Consider the following 17155-nt stretch of genomic DNA (forward strand, 5'->3'; position numbering starts at 1 on the left):
AGATCTATAATTCAGTAAATTTCCACCCTCTGTTTCCTTCTTTCTTCATTCTTAAAGAGTAAATCCTAATTTCTTATCAAAATTAATCTCTTAAAAATAATCAATTCCACATCACTGTTGCAAACTTAAGTCATTCTCCTATATGTATTTAGACTTTTATCCTTCTAGTAGCTCAACTTTCAACATATCTTCCACTTTTTTTCAGATCAATTATGTATTCCTAGCCTACAATGTACTCAGAATAAATTAACCTTACAAATAATTTCCATTATTCTATAATGTACTTATTGAATAATATCCTTTTTGTAATAAGATGAGTACAGTGCATGCAAATATTCCTGGAAGTCAGTAGTGAATGTGAACCACATAAACATATAGCATGAAAGCCAAACTCAAAGTGTCCTTCAGCCAAAGTCCCCTTATATGCATATATAAATTCTTGTGGCCATTCTAGCACCATCTGATACAAGAGAAATGTGATTGTGAGAAAAAGGTGGACAGAAAGAAATATTAATGTTAGCTAATTGCAGATAAATAGGTTATTTTGCAAAATTTATAAAAAATATATGCTCATGTGAGTACATTATTAATTCTCCCTCATGGGCCCATGTAAGAGAGCGGTCTTGAAGGTTAATCTGTATTAGTTTTCTGATAGAGGTTCTTCTGCTTCTGTTCACTCCCAACACTTTGGGAGAAACATCTCTACTCATGTAACTCTTGAGAAACATCTACTCATTTGAACTCTTCCTATGAAGGATGAGATTACATTTACTCTAGGACTTTAGCTTCTTCAATTATCTCTAATGTTACTGCATTATTCTTTTTATTTATAGGAATTAATCCTATTTATAAAATACAAATATAGTATTGTATCACATTCTTCATTTATTTAGAATGTATCACATTCTTCATTTATTTAGAATGTATCACGTTCTTCATTTATTTAGAATGTATCACATTCTTCATTTATTGTATCACATTCTTCATTTATTTGCTTATACTCCCAATGCCTTCTATTGTTATTTAAATAAAGCTGAAGTCCTTATCATCATTTACAAAGCCCTGTCTTATCACTACAACCAAATCCCCCGTCCCTCACATCTGTTATTAAATATCCCAATCACACTACACTTATTTATGGTTCTTGAGAAACCTACACGTGTTATAATCTCCTGGGTTTTTATCTATTTTTAATCTAATATTCTTGGGAAGATTCCCCAGTTCTTCACAAAGCAATCTTCTAGGTGCAGTTGATACCTATTTCTAAATGTTCTCCTAGACAGTTTCTGATGAGCACCCCAACATCATTAATCTCTCTGCAGTTATTTTAAATAGTATTTGCCACAATTTGAAATTAACTACATTATATGTATAATAGATCTTTATAATTTTTTTTCTGTGAGAGCAAGGCATTCTCTCTTATTAATCACTATTTCCTCAGTGCCTACACCGGTGGCTAAAATTCTAGTGATGTTGGATGAATAAATGAGTAAATAGCTACGGATATTTAAAAGATGGAGAGAAATTATCACCTGAAGAAAATGTGCAGGGTAAGTTGAGAAGACATTGCAAAGAGAAGGAAACAAAAGACTACAAATTGTAAGTAGTTTACATTGTGAAACAGGAGTGTCAAATTTACCATTTTTCCACAATTCACGCGTACTTTGGAGATACTGTGGGTTTGGTTTCAGACTGTCACAATAAGTAAGTCATACAACTTTTTAGATTTTCTAATGCATATAAAACTATGTTTATACTATATTGTTGTCTATGAAGCATGTGGCAGAATTATATCTTTAAAAACTACGTATCTTAATTTAAAAACAATTAATAGCTTAAAAAATACTATTATCTTAGCCTTTAGAACGTTGCAATATTTTTTCTGTTTCAGGGTCTTACCTTGATGTTGATTCCTGGTAAATGATCAGTGTATTTGTTGCTGAAGGCTGTGGTGGCTTTGGCAATTTTTTACCATCAGACAATGAAGTTACTGCACCATTGACACTTCCTTTTACAAGAGGTTGTCCTGTAGTACTTAGTGCTGGTTCATAGTATTTTACCCACAGTAGAACTTCTTTTAAAATTGGAATCAATCCTCTCGAACCCTGCTATTGCTCTATTATAGTGTATGTAACATTATAAATCTTTTGTTATCATTTCAACAATATTCACAGCATCTTCATCAGACGTAGATTCCATCTCAAGAAGCCTTGATTCGTCTGGAAGAAGCAATTCCTCATCCATTCAAATATTATGATAAGATTGCTGCAATTCAGTCACATCTTCAGACTTCACTTTTAATTTTACTTCTCTTGCTATTTCCACCACCTCTGCAGTTACTTCATCCACTGAGGTCTTGAACCCTTCAAAGTCATCCATGAGGATTCAAATAAATTTCTTCCAAATTCCTGTTAATATTGATACATTAGCCTACTACTATGAACCTTGAATGTTCTTAATGAATGTAGAATCGTGAACTATTTCCAAGAGATTTTTAATTTACTTTGCCAAGATCTATTGGATAAATTCTTATCTATGTTAGAAATAGACTTATGAAATATATTTCTTAATGATAAGACTTGAAACTCTTACCTAGGACCAGGTGGATTCACAGCTAAATTCTATCAGACATTCAAAAAAAATTTGGTCACTGTATGTGCAGATCTTTTATGGGTTTATTATTTTCCTTTAGTTCTATATAAATTTTAAAAAGAATTTTTATATAGCAATTTTGTATAAATTTTAAAAACTGTCAGTTCATGTAAGCATATATCACAGAAAAAATGATATTGATTTAATTGTGCTAAATCTGTATATCAACTTGGAGAAAAGTCATTTATGTAGTATTTCAATCCATTAAAATGAAAATGTATATTTACATCTACATTTAGCATTTATTTTGTTTTTGATGTGTGATAAAATTTATAATTTACCTATACACATATATGGCCTTTCATAGATTTTGTTACATTTATACATAGAGACTTGATATTTTTGAAAAAAATATATAAATGGAGTAACCCTATATGAGGGCCCTATGCAGAGGATATGAATGGCTTAGCTTCAGGGATGCTCTTTCCAATAGCTTTCTGAAAGGTGGACCTGGGAGATTTGCAGAACAATGACTGAAAAAAAATGTTATTTTGTTAAAAATATGCAGTGTCTATATGTTTACTGCTGGTTTATAGAAATGCACTTGATTTTTAATAATGTTGCTAAAATATATGTAATATATAATTTAAAATCTTAACTATTTTAAGCATATAGTTCAGTTGTGTTAAGTACATCTATACATTGTGAAACCAATCATCAGAATTATTATATTTTCATCTTGCAATACTGAAACTCTACACCCATTAAACAACAACTCTACTTCATAACCTATTCCCTTAGCACCTAGCAACCACTAATCTACTTTCTGTCTGTACAAATTAGACTGCTTTAGTTATTTCATATAAATGAAATTATTAAATATTTGTATTTTCACAACTGGATTATTTTACTTAATATAATGTCCACCAAGTTTATCTATGTAAACCCTAATCCTAATCCTAGCATAGTATGCAATTTTCTTCTTTTAATTAATTAAATAATTTATTTATTTGTTTGTTTGTTTTGAGATGGAGTCTTGCTCTGTTGCCAAGCTGGAGTGCAGTGGCACCATCTTGGCTCACTGCAACCTCTGCCTCCCGGGTTCAAGCAATTCTCCTGCCTCAGCCTCCTGAGTATCTGGGACTACAGGCACCCATGACCATCCACCAGGCTAATTTTTGTATTTTTGTAGAGACAGGGTTTCGCCATGTTCACCAGGCTGGTCTTGAACTCCTGACCTCAGGTGATCTGCCTGCCTTGGCCTCCCAAAGTGCTTGGATTACAGGTGTGCACCACTGCGCCCAGCCAATTTCCTTCTTTTTAAAAGCTGAATAATATTCCATTGTATGTCTATACCACATTTTGTTTATGCTTCTACCTTTCGACTGTTGTGAATAATGCTGCTGTGTCCATGAGTGTACACATATCTCTTTGAGATACTGCCATCAATCCTTTTGGATATATACCCAAAAGTTGAATTACTGAGTTTTGTTAATTTTTACTTGATTTTTCATTTTTAATTTGTATCCAACAAATTGCTGAATTATCCTATAAATTATAATAATTTGATATAGAAAATTCTTTTGAATATTACTGTTATACACTTACATCATTTGAAAGTAAAATATTTTTATCCCACTTTCCCATTAACATAGTTTCATTTCATACACTAATAAGCTGGCTAAGACATCTAGTACAATGTTCAATAAAAGTCAGTTTCTAGAATATCTTTTTTGGTTTTCAACATCTGCAAGAAAAAACACTATGTTACTACTTTCAAAGTAGTAAGAGAGTGTTTTTGTACATATCTTTGCTAGCTTAAGAAAGTTAGCTTCTAATCTTAAATTTGCTAACTTTACTGTAAAGGGTATTCATTTTTATTAAAAGTTATTTTTCCACATCTAGTATAATAAGTATATGATGTGTTCCTTTAATTTGAAAATATGACAAATTTTAGTAATTTACTTTTGTATTTTAAGCCAAACTTACATTTTTATAAAAACTGAAATTGGAAGTGATACACCTTTGATTCTGTGTACATAAGTCAGATTGGCCACTAATTGCCTTTAACTTCTATTTTCTTTGTTGAAATGATCAAACTTCTGTGCTACGCTTAATAAGAACAAGTATATGAGTTTTTATTTCTTTCCAATGAGTATCTTCTTCTCCCGCCCCACACTCTGCTCTCTCCCCCTTTTTGTTTGGCTAATATTTCAGTACAATACTGAATAGGAGTAATAAGAGAGGCCGTCTTTGCCTTGTTTGTGATCTTTAGTGAACATTTACAGTTATTCATCGTTAAGCATTATGTTAGCAATTGGTTTTGCATGAACTCCCTTTCTAGTCAAGTGTATTCCATTTTAATTGTTGTTTAGTCAGATTTTTTCTCATGAAAAGCTATTATTATTTCTAATATGCTAAATTCCTTTTCTGCATCAATCGATATAATCTTTTTTCTTCTTTAGATTTAGCATATGACAAAATACACTGATTGATTTTCAATTATTGAACCAGACTTACATCCTCAGAATAAACTACAATTGGAGGTGGTGTACTATGTATTTTATATATTTTTGCATTATATTTGCTAATATATTGTAAAATTTTGCTTATATGTTCATAAGTTCAATAAAGTAACAGGATATAAAATCAACATTCAAAAATCAGTTTCATTTCTGTACACCAATAACAATATATTCTTCAAACATAACACATATTCAGGAATAAAAGGAAGTAAAATACTTGTACAATGAAAACTATAAAATGTTGATGAAAAAAATTAAGGAAGACACAAAAAATAGAAAGATATTTTGTATTCCTGGATTGGAAGGTTTAATGTTGTTAAAATGTTCATTCTACCCAAAGCACTTTACATATTCAATGAAATTTTTACTAAAATTCCAATGGCCTTTTCACATAAATAGAAAAAAAATTAAAATTTTATATAGAAGTTCAATAGAACCCAACTAGGGAGAGCAATCTTGAGAAAAAAACAAACTCATCACACTTCCTGATTTCAAATTATATTACACAGTTATAATTAAAACATTATGGTACTTTAATTAAATAGATGTATAGACCAATGGAACAGAATAGAGATCCCAGAAATAAATCCAGGCATGTGTGGTCAACTAATATTCAACAAGGCCACCAAAAGACACAATGAAGAAAGGACTGTCTTGTCAATAAATGATGTTAGAAGAACTGGATATCAACATGCATAAGAACGAAACTGGACTCGTTTCTTATACTATATACAAACATTAACTTAAAGTTGATTAAATACCTTCATTAAAAGATTTAAAACTGTAAAAGTCTCCAAGAAAAAACAGAAGAAAAGATCATTGCCATTGGCTTTGGTAATAATTTTTTTGATATGTCACCAAAAGCTCAAACAACAAAAGCAAATATAATTAAGTGGAACAACATTAAGCTAAAAAGGTTCTGCACAACAAAGAAAACAATGAATAGAAGGAAGGGCAGTCTACTGATTGGGGGAAACTATTTGAAAACCATATGTCTGGTAAGGGGTTAATATGCAAAATATATAACGAACTCAAACAATTTAATAGTAATTAAAAAAAAAAAACCTAACTACAAGTGGACAAAAATCCTGAACAGATATTTTTCCAAAGAAGACATAAAAAGGGTCAACAGGTATAGGAAAAGGTACTAAATATTGCTAATCATCATGGAAATATAAATCAAAACCACAGTGAGATATCACCCTACACCTGTTAGGATGAATACAATAAAACAGAAAAGAGATAACAAGTGCTGTTTAAGAGTGTGGAGAAGGAAAACTCTTGTACACTGGCGGTAGGGAGACAAATTGGTACAGCCATTATGGAAAAGAGTATAGAGGTTCCTAAAAGCTTAAAAGTAGAACTATGACATCATCCAAAAATCTCACTATTGGGCAAATACACAGAATAAAATCAGTACCTTGTAGAGACGTCTGCACGTTTGTTCATTGCAGCATTATTCACAATAGCCAAGTTATAGAAACAATCTAAGTATCCATCAACGAATAAATGGTTTATAAATTATAGTATATATACATAATGGAATACTATTCAACCTTAAAAAGAAGATACTGCCATTTACTTAAAAAAAAAACAACAGGATGAACTTAGAGGCCATTATTATGCTCAGTGAAATAAGCCAGAAACAGAATGACAAATTCTGTACAGTTTCACTTATATGCAGAATCGATACAAAGGTTGAATACATAGAAATGAAGAGTGGAATACTGGTAACCAGGGGTGGGGAGGGGCAGGAAATTAGGAGAAATGCGTCAGTGGATGCAAATTTTCAGTTATTTACAATGAATAAATCTAAAGATCTAAAGTATAGCATGATGACTACAGTTAATAATACTGTATTATATTGTACTGTGTACTAAAAATTTGCTAAGAGTAGATTTTAGCTGCTCTTATTTCTCTTCCCCACCTCACAAAGATGCATAAAATAAGTCTGGGCTTGGTGAGGTTGGGAGAGAAAGATCAAGAAAGGATCAAGAAAAGTGGAAGACAGGATGGAAAGTATTTATATGAATATTGAAATAAATTGTCATCAGATTTTTAAATAAAAGGAATTATGCAAATAATCACAGTGATAAATTTAAACTATCCTCAAAAGTAGAAAAGTACAAACTCAATTAGAAAATCTAATTAATATATGGTGAAAGAGCCTTTGAAAGCAGGATGTTCTTCCTACTTCATAGATGACAAGAATACAAATTTTTAAAAAAGGAAAGAAAAAATTACTGTAGACAGGTAAGCAGCTTCATGGGACTGAAAATGGATAACGCTTCATCCCACAAATAATTGACTCTTCAAAAGTTTTTTAAAATATTTAGTCACTAGGATGGACAAATGCTTCAGAGATTTACTAAAGAAAACAAAAATATTTTGATGTGACCTAGACATGAATCTATAAATAAAAATAGCTTATTTTACTACATCAAAAAATAATAAAATACAATAATATCTAACCTTAGCACTAAAACTTTGAATTTCAAAAATCACTAGAAGCTCTGATAATCATCTTTAGGAAAAAAAAAGATGATAAAGGCATAGTAGGAATGAATCTGTGTATTTAGACTGTTCCTGTAAACAATAACAAGAGCAATATAACACAGCAAATAGCAGCAACAATGACAAGGCCACCATTAATGAAACCCAAAATGTTGTACAATAGTTCAGATTTTCAAAGAGAAACTATGCTCCAATATGTAGAAAATTTACTACTCATACTAATTTTCTGAAAAATATTTTCAAACTGTACCCTGGCCAAATGAGAGATGAATAAAAATAATTGCAAATGGGAACATTTAGATATAAAAGGCAGTGAGCAATGATGTCATGCTTCTAAGTTAGGCTTCAAGAGTCGTTTGCACAGGATTTAGTAATCAGAATGAATCACAGAAAGTTGATACAACATCAGGTGCTGCTGCAGCTCAAGCACATTGTCACACCTTGGCTGGTTCACCCTGTCGGCAACTAGTGGCTGCAGAACGCTCGGCTCCTCTAAACCCTGCTGATCTCCTTGTGCAGCATTTGGGCTTTAATCCTTTCAGCTTCCACCACATTCCTTTATTTATTTTCCTCAATTCCTAGGCATGGTTCATATGTATGTCTGTGGCAAAGTGTGCCACTTCTTCTGCAGGTTGCTGGCATCAATGAAATTGGAGAATAGAAGTGGTCATTGAACAACATTGATTCCTGTTCATTTAATGAATTCCATTTCACCCTTGAGGGGTCCACTTTGCCTGGATACTCCTTTTTTGAAATACAGGCCTCAAATGATCCTCCCACCTTGGCCTGTCAATGTGCTGGGATTACAGGGCTGAGCTTCCGTGTCCAAACCATATACTCCCTTTACATGTTTGTCTTTGCTCCCTGCCAGCCAGACTAGCTGACGTCAAGACCAGAACATTTGGTTACAGGATAACAAATTACATAGCTTGTTTAAGCCAGTCTCAAAATTGTGTAAGATCCTATCACCATAATAAATCCATTTGTATCACTCATAATGATTCTATTCTTCTTCAATACAAAGAATTCAATAATGATTTATGTAATAACAATAAATTCTATCCTAATTTCCAGAATAAACCATGAGAAAGCATAGAATGGGAGAGAGTACAGTAGAAGGAGCTAATCTTTGCTGATCTCCTCAATTTGTTTATGGGAAAAGGATGGTAAGTAAATAAGGACATTAAAAATAATTTTCTAAACCATCAACCACATAATGTCTCTGAGGAAGTGCATTCTACTTTGCAAGTGAAAACATAGAGAAGTTTTTATGGAGTTTGGACTAGATTTTAAGCGAACAAAGAGAACCTTTCAGTAAGGTGATGTGCATGAGGGAAAAAGACATTCTGGTTGATTAAGAATGTTATTTTGTTATTTTTTAAAGGAGAAATAAGGCCCTCTGGTTTACAACGATGGTGCATCTGGCAGACAGACAGATTTGTTGTGATGCAGCCATGCTTTTCATTGGTAACAATGCCCCCACTTCTGATTGACCAAGTAATCTCTGAGCTGCCAGTACATATATGAAGAAATACATCAACACATCAAGCAGAATACTCTGAAAATTTTAACACGATTTGCGGTGAAATTTCATAAACAGCCTTCCTGTAGTAGAAATGTAATATGCTCAATAGAGTAAGAAAGATAAATTTTGCTATTGTATCAGCTGTGACTTCTATGACTTCTTTTTTAAATTTATTTTTTTAATTAACATATACAATTGTATGTATTTATTGTGTACATGGTGTTCTTCAGTATATATACATTGTGAAATGCTCAAATCTAGCTAAGTAACAAATGTGTTACCTTACACAGTTACCATTTTTGTGATGAGAAATTTGAACATCGACCCTCTTAGCAGTTTTCAAGAATACAATATACCATCATTAACTAGAGTCACCATGTTGTACAACAGAGCTCTTGAACTTATCCTTCTATCTAACTCTAATATGAATGCTTTGATCAGTATCTCTACAATTGCCCCTCCCTGTGGAACCACCCCAGCCTCTGGTAACCACCATGCTGCTCTCTAATTCAGTGAGATCAACTTTCTGAAGTTCTACATAGGAAGGAAATCATGCAGTATTTGTCTTTCTGCACTTGGCTTATTTCACTTAGCATACCAGGCTTCAGGAACATCCATATTGTTGCAAATGTGTCTTTTGACTTTAAAGACAGTGAATGCTTCACAGTGCAAATGACATCATTTCCTGACACTGATTCCTCAACCCAAGTACAATTTGCATATCTATTCTCTGATTTGTTTATACTTTTTCAATGGAATAAGCCTCAGGAAATATACTCTGCTTACTGTATTTTGTAAATGAGATGAAATATTTAAATCTTAAATTTTCATTTATCGCTGCCTTTGAGTTAAATGTGTGTGTGTGGTTTCAATAAGAAATGTGATGAAGAATATTTTGGCTCCTGACTGATAAGAGAAGCTCATGCTTAAATCCTTCTTATAAACTAACTTGAATTTTAAGAATAGAAAGAGGACAGACACACTTCACAACAGATTTCTGTGGGCAAACTAACACAGGACAGAGGAGATTGGAAGAAAGTAATTCCAATTAGAGAGCATAAAGCACCAAGCCAGAGGGATGGGATAAAATGAGTTAAGGGTTTATACACTTACAAAAGGAAATAAAGACACACGAATGAGTGAACAGATCTGACTCTTAAAATGATTATTGAGCTGTGTTAAGTCTACAGCTATCCTGTTTTGAGATCAAAGAGGAGTTTCAGAAAATTCAACATTAATTTGCACTATTTTTATCAGCTGTGAAATCATATGGGAATCAAAGCTTAGCTAAAACAGTTCTTTTTTTATTTTTTGGTCAATCACAGAAAGTTACACACTTTTAAAGTTGCAATTGGCTTTTTGATTTAACAGCTTCAATTATGGCCACTGAATATATAAAATTTAACTCAGTAATAAAACATAGAAAATATCTGGGGAACTGGACTACATTTTATACTGTCAAAACATAATTTTTAAAAAGTTAACAGCATGATTCATACAAATATGACATGAAAATATGTCAAAAATGTATTAATTCACTAATGAGGAAAACAGTAAAAAGATAAAACTAACTTAAAGAGCATTTAGAAAAACTGGGCCTTGAAAGTCATTTTGACAAAAATATTAAAGGATTTTAAAATAATGTGTCCAAGTTAACTACAAAACAAGTAAATGTCTTATGGGGCAATAAAATTTTGATCCCCATTATTTTCTTCTCTGTGGGACAGAAATCTTCATACTAACATGTACATCACATAGTATGGGCTCAAATGAAATAATGGTAACACAGACACATTCCCTGAGATAATTAAATAATTGTAATGTGGGCTTGTTAAACAATAGCTCATATGGCATTGAAATTATACTGTACATATTTTATTTTGCTTATTTTCAAATTTTGGGTACTTTTTCTCTACAGTCCATTTACAACAGAAGAAACTGGCAGGTCATGTTAATCCTTGTAATAAATATAATAAACATATTTCTGTTTATAATAAAGGATGTACTTATGTAAACTAATGATGATACTGTATATGTAAAATTAGATATTAAAATATCAAAACCTAACAATTCTATCTTTATATAAATAAAAAGTAATGCATACTTGATCTCAATTGATAATTATGGCTGTTCCATTCCATATATTATATACTTACAGAAATATGGTTGGTAGTATTTTAAAAAATAACTTCCGTTGCTGGCTATGCAATATATCTATGCAACAAAACTACAATTTGCCTCCAAGCATGTAAAAAAAATTTTGTAAAAAAAAGAAAAACAAGAAAAAATAATTAGAAAGTAAGTGCATACGAACTTTGTGAATGGCCACAGCTTTAACCACTGATTGCTTTTCACTATCATTTTAATTCCCACATTTAGATATTCATTTTTAGGTAGTTTTCTTTGGCAATAGATCTTTAAATTAACCCATCATTTATATTATCAAGAAAAAGGATAGTGATGGCTAGAAATAAGTCGAAAAGTGACAGGGGCAGAAGAACGGGAATGGTCCTATGGAAGATAAACTTTTAAGTCTGTAATAATTGGTATGGAAAGATGCCAAATGCATACTAACCTGCTTTTGAACTTGCAGCTACAGTGGTCAATTATTTTACAAGCCAATTTTAGACATTTAGCAAAGCTTCACTTAAGCCAATTTTGTCGGTTTACGCTCAATATAAAGTTAATTTTTAAAGGGTTGATTTGGGCAGCGAAGCAGATTCAGCTATAACATCTGACATCTGCTGCTTAGCAAATAATAACATTAGTAAAGGAAGAAGAATTTCCACAAGTGGAGTAGATGGTTTAGTAAATCACTGGAAAACTTTAATCATAACTCTTTTCTCATATTTACAAAAAGAAAAGAAAGGAGGCCTGGCACGGTGGCTCACGCCTGTAATCCCAGCACTTTGGGAGGCCGAGGCGGGCGGATCACGAGGTCAGGAGATCGAGACCACAGTGAAACCCCGTCTTTACTAAAAATACACAAAAAATTTAGCCGGGCATGGTGGCGGGCGCTTGTAGTCCCAGCTACTCGGGAGGCTGAGGCAGGAGAATGGCATGAACCCGGGAGGCGGAGCTTGCAGTGAGCCCAGACGGCACCACTGCACTCCAGCCTGGGCGACAGACTCCGTCTCAAAAAAAAAGGAAAAGGAAAAGGAAAAGAAAACAAACAGGAAGAGTTCTGCAGGAGAGTGAGACTTTCAAATGAAGTAAATTTGACTATCTGGATAGAAGACAAATTTTTATTTATCAGGGAAAACTACTGACACTTAAATAATAGACTTCAGTTTATTTTCTGTTCTTTGTAGTGAAATATGATTTTTGTCTCTGTAAGTTGATATCCAAGGCTAAGGGTAAACGTCTGCATTCTTTCCTTTCTTTTAAGTTTTATTTCTGTCAGCTTATAGGGAATGCATATCATAGCAACACCAATGTTTAGGCAAGGCAAAAGTCGTAGTTTCTCTAAGTAATATTAGTTTACCAGGAAGGAGACAAAACTATTTTGAGACCAGAGAGGAAAGACACCAAAAAGCAACAGAACCAATGTGAGTAAAAAGCATCTGTCCATACCCTTTCTGTGCTGGGAATCTTAGTAATTTAAATCTGGAGCTGTAAGGTTGATAAATTTTTAGCAACCTTTATAACACAGCCTCCGCGCTGTGAAATACTGCACTAAAGGACTTGCATTACTGTTTTCAGTGCTACTTAAATCCTTGTGTATGTTAAATTTATAGTTGAAGACAAAATAGATGCCTCAGTCAGTCCAGGCTGCTATAGTAAAATACAATAGAAGGGGTGGCTTAAACAATAAACATTTATTTCTCATAACTGGAGGTTAAGTCCAAGATCAAGGTGCCACCATATCCAATATCTGATGAGGGCACTCCTCGTTTGTAATGGTTTTTTTTTTTTTTTTCCTATATACTTATATGGTGGACAGAGAGAGGGAGAAAACAAACTCATTTATGTATCTTCTTATAAGGGCGCTAACTCCTTTCATGAGGGTTCCACCCTAATGACCTAAATAACTCCCAAAGTCCCCATTTCCATTACATTGGAGGTTTGGATTTCATTATATAAATGTTGAATGGACAACAACATTCAATCCATAACAATATATTAATAAGCATTAAACATCTACAATATATTCAAAATCATCAAAGTGATGTTATGAGATAACAATGATGTAAAAAAAAAAAAGCAGCCAAGCTTTCCTGGTGTGAGTAAATAGAGTTGAACTTTCAGGTTCATGGTTTTCAATTAAAATGTTATTCAAAGAGACAAAACTGTCTACTTCAATAGAAACATGGGAAAAAATGAATCACCATGGCAAATAAAGTATTTTCTTATCCTTGAAGAAAAATATGGTTTTGTTTGTTTGTTTGTTTTTTTGAGATGGAGTTTTGTTCTTGTTGCCCAGGCTTGAGTGCAATGGCATGATCTCAGCTCATCGCAATCTCCACCTCCTGTGTTCAGGCACTTCTCGTGCCTCAGCCTCCCAAGTAGCTGGGATTACAGGCATGCACCACCATGTCTGGCTAATTTTTGTATTATTAGTGGAGATGGGGTTTCTCCATGTTGGTCAGGCTGGTCTGGAACTTCTGACCTCAGGTTATCTACTTGCCTCAGCTTCCCAAACTGCTGGGATTACAGGTATGAGCCACAATAACCAGCCTATTTCTAAGGAATCTTAACAATATGTCACTTTATATGAATAAAATCAAAAGTTAATAGATTTGCTTTTGTAGAACCATGTATAGTATAGCAAATACTTTGGTATGTATTATAGTTCATGACTGCTCTCTCAATATCCATAATATTTTAAAATGCATTATAAAAACAATAATTAAAATAATTATCTGAAATTTAAAAATTATCCCTGCATTAAAAATGCAAATAATTTGTGATAGATGCAATTTTAAAATAAGTGTGTTTGCCTTTGTAATTATTTTCTTCCACCTTTGTATAAAATGCCCTTATGTAGTCAAATGAAATTATAACTTTCTTTCAAATAAAACCCATGAGCAGCTATTTAATCTATTTTCTAGATAATTGGCTAATTATGTGTTTCTCTCTCCATCTCATTTTTCTCTTGATTTATTATGGCAGAATGGTTAAATAGCATATAGGTGGTCCCAGAGAAGTCACTTCGATCACACGCGAACCTCCATTTCTCTACGAAATTCACATGGATTATCCTTTCTTACTCACCCCTCAGCCCTTATCGCTTTGAGTGAGCCTCTTTCATGGAACACTTCTTTACATCGGTGCCTACTATAAAATGTTCTTATAGTCGAATATACATACAGTGATGAAGCTGAAGGGCAGTGTAGTATAATTATGTCAGGAAGCATGAAACTTTCCAAAATTCATGAGACTATAAATGTTTAAAGATAATGAAATTTCAGAATCTCATCCTCTGTTTACATGCTTCTTTAAAACTTATTTTTTCAGGAATTCATCTGCCAATCCTTTCTTGCCTACGCTTTCACAACTGTCCTCTCATATATCTCTCACATATTTGAAGTCTTACCATAGAACAGTAACCTGGGAGTAAAAATTTCTGGCATAACAAAGGGACATTTCAAAATACGGTACTTAACTGATGAAATCTGTCTTATCAAATTAAGAGCTATATAGGCCAAGGAAGCATAGGAAAAAAATGTTCAACATCACTAATCTTTAGAGAAATGGAAGTCAAAGCCATAATGAGATACTGCCTCACACTAGTCAGAATGGCTATGATTAAAAAGTCAAAAATTAACAAAAACTAGCAAGGTTGCAGAGAAAAGGGAACAATTGTACACTCCTGGTGGAACTGTAAATTAGTTCAGCCATTGTGGAAAGCAGTGTGGCAATTCCTCAAAGAACTTGAAACAGAATTACCATTTGAGCCAACAATCCCATTACTGGTTATACACTCAAAAGAATATAAATTGCCCTACTATAAAGACACATGCACGTGCATGTTCACTGCAGCACTCTTGACAATAGCAGTGACATGGAATCAGCCTTGATGCCCATCAATGGTAGACTAGATAAAGAAAATGTGGTACACATACATCATAGAATCATACACAGCCATAAAGAAGAATGAGATCATGTCCTTTGCAGCAACATGAATGGAGCTGGAGTCTCTTATTCTTAGCAAACTAACAGAGGCACAGAGAAACAAATCCTGCCTGTTCTCACTTATAAGTGGTAGCTAAACAACATGAACACATGGACACAAAGAGGGAAACAACTGACACTGGGGCGCACTTTTGGGTGGAGGTAGGAGGAGGAACAGGATCAGAAAAAAATACCTATTAGGCATTACGCTTATTACCTGGGTGACAAAATAATCTGTACACCAAACCCCAGTGACACACAGTTTACCTATATAACAAAGCTGCACATGTAACTTTGAACCTAAAATGAAAGTTATAACAAAATTTATATAGACCATAAAATGTTTTTAATATGCATCAAAATTTATATACAATTTTTAGATAATACTGTACTGATAATTTTATTAAAAATGTAAACTGAGAAGCAACTATTTAAAACTTAATCACTCAAAAATCAGAAAATTATCAGCACTCTTTTTGCCTCTTTCCTGTCACTAACTCTACCTACAAAAATGTAAGCCCTATCTTGATTTTCAAAACCAAAGATGAGCTTTTTCTGTCTTGATATACATTCATATAGGACATATGCTTGGGTCTGGGTCTTTCATAAATATTATCCTCATAAGACTATTCCATATCATTCTATGTATTTATTCTAATTACTAAATAATATTCTATTACATAACAAAATGCTATTCTGAAGTTGATGAGCATTTAGCTGATATACAGCTTCTGATTTTAATGTATAGTGTACATTTCTTCTTGTAAAAGTGTAAACTCATTTCTGTTAGCTATTTACCTGGAAATAAAATTGCTGAGTTATGGAATATTCATATGGTTATTTTTTCAAAGGTATTCCATCAAATTTCATTACCAACAGTAATTCCGATATTGTAAGCGGTTTTAGACCTCCTAAACATTTTGTTTTGTGTATTTTTCATATATTAGCCATTCTGGTGCTTATATAGTGACATTTGAAAGTAATGTAACTGATATCTCAGCCTTGAAATTAATTTTGAATTTTTCTTTCCATCCGAATATCAGAATATAGCCTTGTACTTTCAAAACTTTTTTTTTTCTTTTTTTCAGACGGAGTCTCGCTGTGTTGCCCAGGCTGTAGTGCAATGGCATGATCTCAGCTCACTGCAACCTCCACCTCCTGAGCTCAGACAGTTCTCCTGCTTTAGCCTCCTGAGGAGCTTGGATTACAGGCTCGCACCACCACGTCCTGCTAATTTTTTGTATTTTTAGTGTAGATGTGGTTGCACTATGTTGTCCAGGCTGATCTTGAACCCCTGACCTCAGATGACCTGCCTGCCTCAGCCTCCCAAAGTGCTGGGATTACAGGCATGAGCCACCGTGCCTGGCCCAAAACTTTTTGTTTATCTCCCTTTCCCACCAGCACTTTCTGTGCACAGCACTCTCTTATCTAATTACATGCTTGCTTAGAAATTCTAGCGGCAATTTTAAACTATATTATAAAGCTACAGTAACCAAAACAGCATGGTACTGGTACAAAAACAGACACATATATCAACAAAACAGAATAGAAAACTTAAAGTTACATACCTACAACTATTTGATCTTGTACAAGGCAGACAAAAACATGCAATGCAGAAAGGATTCTTTATTCAATGAATGGTGCTTGGATAACTGTTTAGCCATATGTCAAAGACTGAAGTTGGATCCCTACCTTTCACTATATACAGAAAATTAACTCAAAATGTAACAAAGATTTAAATGAAAAACCTCAAACCATAAAAATTTTAGGCAGCAACTTTGAAAATACTCTTCTTGATATCAGCCTTGCAATGAATTTGGAGTAAGTCTGCAAAAGCTATTGTAACAAAAACAAAAGTAACAAAAACAAAAGTAGACAAGTGGGA

The 17155-nt window shown here is 33.2% G+C and overlaps 1 long non-coding RNA gene across 2 annotated transcripts in view; it reads right to left on the reverse strand.

Moving 5' to 3' along the window:
- The window catches only part of LOC131381674 (uncharacterized), a 54840-nt gene that overhangs the window by 24716 nt on the left and 12969 nt on the right, over nucleotides 1-17155 (reverse strand). For both annotated transcript variants that reach the window (XR_009210556.1, XR_009210557.1), the window contains exon 3: nucleotides 1900-2408. This is a non-coding gene — a long non-coding RNA (uncharacterized LOC131381674). The remainder of the gene's footprint in view (nucleotides 1-1899; nucleotides 2409-17155) is intronic.

Source organism: Hylobates moloch, unplaced genomic scaffold (genome assembly GCF_009828535.3).
Source record: "Hylobates moloch isolate HMO894 unplaced genomic scaffold, HMol_V3 SCAFFOLD_17, whole genome shotgun sequence".
Classification (NCBI taxonomy): domain Eukaryota; kingdom Metazoa; phylum Chordata; class Mammalia; order Primates; family Hylobatidae; genus Hylobates; species Hylobates moloch.